Source organism: Nematolebias whitei, chromosome 18, assembly GCF_014905685.2.
Source record: "Nematolebias whitei isolate Nwh7 chromosome 18, NemWhi1, whole genome shotgun sequence".
Taxonomy (NCBI): Eukaryota; Metazoa; Chordata; class Actinopteri; order Cyprinodontiformes; family Rivulidae; genus Nematolebias; species Nematolebias whitei.
The window spans coordinates 1,399,366-1,403,062 of NC_056515.1; the positions used below are offsets into that span (position 1 = coordinate 1,399,366).

The 3,697-nt window shown below is 42.3% G+C and overlaps 1 long non-coding RNA gene across 1 annotated transcript; it reads right to left on the reverse strand.

Annotated features, from left to right (window-relative positions):
- Positions 1-590: 590 nt before the first annotated feature.
- On the reverse strand, positions 591-879 carry LOC119424611. The gene is made up of 3 exons (XR_005187516.1): positions 822-879; positions 707-747; positions 591-627 (listed from the first exon to the last, which is right to left on the reverse strand). It is a non-coding gene; the product is annotated as an uncharacterized LOC119424611 (long non-coding RNA).
- Positions 880-3,697: the final 2,818 nt, after the last annotated feature.

Below are 3,697 nucleotides of genomic sequence, written 5' to 3' on the forward strand. Positions count from 1 at the left end.
TCAGCTGGTTTTGGTTGTCAGCAGCAAACTGGTTGATCCACTCTGAGAAGGTGCTATTTAAGAGACTGAGCTGAATACAGCACCTCAGACCGAGGAAGTCTCTCGGATGAGAGACGAAACGTTTCTACATTTTTTTTGCTTTGTTTTTTTTTTTGTTTTGTTTTTTTGAATGTCCAAAGGACCAGATTGAACTTTTTTGGGTTTCAAGTTGTTGTTCTGCTTCTTTTAGTTTCAAGCTGTTATTCTAATTCTTTTAGGATCAAGCTGATGTTTTGCATTTTTTTTCAAGTTCTTGTTCTACTTCTATTAGTTGTGAAGTTGCTGTTGTTCTGCTTCTTTTAGCTTGAAGTTGTTGCTTTACTAAATTTAAATTTAGCTAATTTTAGCTACTGTTCGGCTGCCTTTAGCTTTAACAGCTCAGTTTCAGCTGTCACTCAGCTCTCAGTGTATTTTTATAGACCATGTCATTTTCTTCAGTTTAATCTAAAAACAGCAAGTTGATCTCTAACATGAACTAAAAGCCAAAAGTTTAAAAGTGAAAACATTATAAGTAAATCTTCGGCACCTCTGCTTCTTCAGGAAGGACTCCCATAACGTTTGATCGAGGGGCAGGTAGTTCAGGAGGATCTGAGGAGACAAACGACACAAAGTGAAGACATATTCGTTTCAGGAAGCGATCCTCTATCAGTAGAGGTCCAGAACTCACCTTCCAACACAGAGCTCGAATGCCTCCTTCAAACGGGACTCCTGAGGTAAATAAAATAATTTAGATAAGATGTTTCTGACGTCTTCTGAGTAAAATAACTTCAGGTTTTATTCACCGTTGAAGCAGAGCTCCCTCAGAGTCGACAGCTTGATCGTTTCTTCACTTAAAGCTGCTTTGAACTCTTGAATTCTGTAAGGTCAAAGGTTCAACAAGGACACAATAAAAGTCAACCTGAAACATTAACGTGTCGTCTCTGAAGGACTAAATGGCAAATGGACTGTACTTATATAGCACCTTTCTATCTAATCAAGATACTTAAAGTGCTTTACACCACAATCTGTGCCTCATTTACCCATTCATACAGCTCTATACTAGATCTCTACAAAGCTAATTGAACAAATTCTAAAGAGACTAATCAGAGCTTTATCACATGCATACACCGATGGGACACACATTGGAGGCGATGAGGGGTTCAGTGTCTTGCCCAGGGACACTTTGACATGTGACTGCTGTTGGATTCGAACCCCCAACTCTTGCATTGAAGGACGACTGCTCTAACCACTCAGCCACAGCTGCCCCTGTTTAGAAATGTTTAGTTCTGACATAAAATACTGGTCGTCAGGTTCCAAGAGGATTCAAATATCAATCAAATATATTGATGAACTAGTCCTCTTCAGGAAGTTCTGTTGCTCTGGAGTGTACAGGTGGTGGTAACGCCAGGGCGGAAAGATGTCAAGGTAAGGTATTATTTGCACTCATCATGCTCGATAACTCTCCTGCTGATGTACTGTGATGTGAGTGATATTAACTGTCCTATGTAATCACTCTTACTGTGACCAGTCAGTGAGGAATAAGATCTAAGATATGAACTAAGAAAAACATCAACTAAAAACACACTAAGCACTAGTAGCACAAAAACAATACGCCGAACAGCAGCACGAATATGAGACTGCGTGAGCAGAGGAGTATGAATGAACACAGCAGCAAGAAATAGATCAGCATCAGCATGATGTGGTTTTTCACAGTGATTATTCTGGTTAGAGATTCATGAGTCCAACAGCCTCAGGGTAGAAGCTGTTCCTCAGTCTAGTGGTTCTACACTTAATGATCCTCAACCTCCTTCCTGAGGGGAGTGGGGCAAAAAGTGTGTGTGCTGGGTGAGTGGGGTCCTTCGTGATGCAGGTGGCCCTAGGGCTGAGTACCGAACCGAGGTTCTTTTATGGCACCGACTGAACTGCACCGGTCGGTGTATGTATTGAAACGTCACTCTTCTTTCGGTGTCAAGTTTTGGTATTGGCTGTAACGTGTCACGTGGTTTCAGCATGCAGGCAGGTAAAACACCAGACATAGGACAAACAGACTACGTGTTTACACCCAGAGCTGTATAGCGCTGTCATACCTAATCTATGTATAATGTATGTCTATGGTGCTGGTGACGCCCACAGACGGGTTCACATGTGCAGCGCGTGTTGTCGAACGGCTTCGACAACACACGAGCAGAAAGTTGCTCTGTGTTTTTCTGCGAGGAGAGAGGAGTTCAGCAGCCTCCCCCTCCTCTCAGCATTAAAGTCAGCCTGTGAGAGCCTGAACGTCCTGATTCATTATCGCCACGACCGGACTCTTCATCAAAAAACTCCGAGGACATCTCTGTGTCTGTGTTTCAGCTGGTGAGTTTACGTTTGTTAACGTAACTGCAGCTTAACACGTACATCGCTGTGAATTAAACTATGATCCATGTAATGCTAACTTTGTAAGATATTAGTGTGTTAATGTATTTTATGGGTATCTATGTAGCTAGCTAAACTCATAAGCTAACTAAAGATTGACAGTAACAGATAAAGCTTAGCTTGTAAAAATGTGTTCATCCATTCAATCAGCTACTTAAACAGTTCACTAATGTTCACTGTTTAACTTCATGTTCTCCTCACAGGAGGTTCTGACCCTGATGTGAGGAGGACTAAAGTAAAGCGAGGTGGGGGTCACAGGACAGTCACAAACTTTGTTGTTAAAAGTTTGCTGTCTTTTCTACAGTGGAGCTGCATGTTGGAGGTATGTAAACTGTAAAGGATTTTGTTGACCAGTTAAGCTTTTATCTCTCAGCCTAGATAATGTTTTTTGATCAATAATAACACAACCATGTTATTGTTGATGTTTTGTTCTCATGTCAGTTAGGGAGATGATCAGAGCCCTAAACCCCAGAGATCCACAGAGAAGATTCAGGCAGAGACACAGGGGTACAGATGTCTGCATCATCCCTAACCTCATTGAATCCTGTGACCTGCTGGTGGGATGTGAGGGACAATATGTCAAACTGACAACCAGGAGTGAACATGTTCTACTGCTGGAGACACTGTCAGCCAGGAGCATCTTGTTTGTGTCCACAGAAAGCAGACATGTTGATGTTTCTGATGAAAAACTGTTCAGTGGAAAGGTCCTCAGTGTGTAGCAGTGAACATTAGACACTGACGTGTCACTGGTTTGTAACTGGTCTTTTGACCTGGAAATTATTTGTTTGTTTTTATGTAAGAAAACTGCTGGAATAGAAAAATACCAAAGTTAAAAAATAAAACTCACAATTTGTACTGTAGTGTGTAACGTATTTTTATTCTTGTTAGAATTAATAGTAATTACAAAATTGATACTGAAAAAAGAACCGTCCAGGAACCGACACCGAAGTGAAGGTACCGACACCGGTACCAATTTTTTAGAAAGGTACCCAGCCCTAGGTGGACCTCTTCCTACATCTGGAGGTGTAGATGTCTGTGATGGTGGGGAGACTGACTCCAACATCTTCTGTGCAGCCTTCACCACTCTCTGCAAAGCTTTTCTTTCTGCAGCTGTGCAGCCTCCATGCCACACGTTGATGCTGGAGCACAGGATGCTCTCCACTGCACACCTGTAGAAGGAGGTGAGGACTGAGCTTCCAGACCAGCTCGCCTCAGCCGCCTGAGGAAGTAGAGTCTCTGATGAGCTTTCTTGATCAGGGTGGTG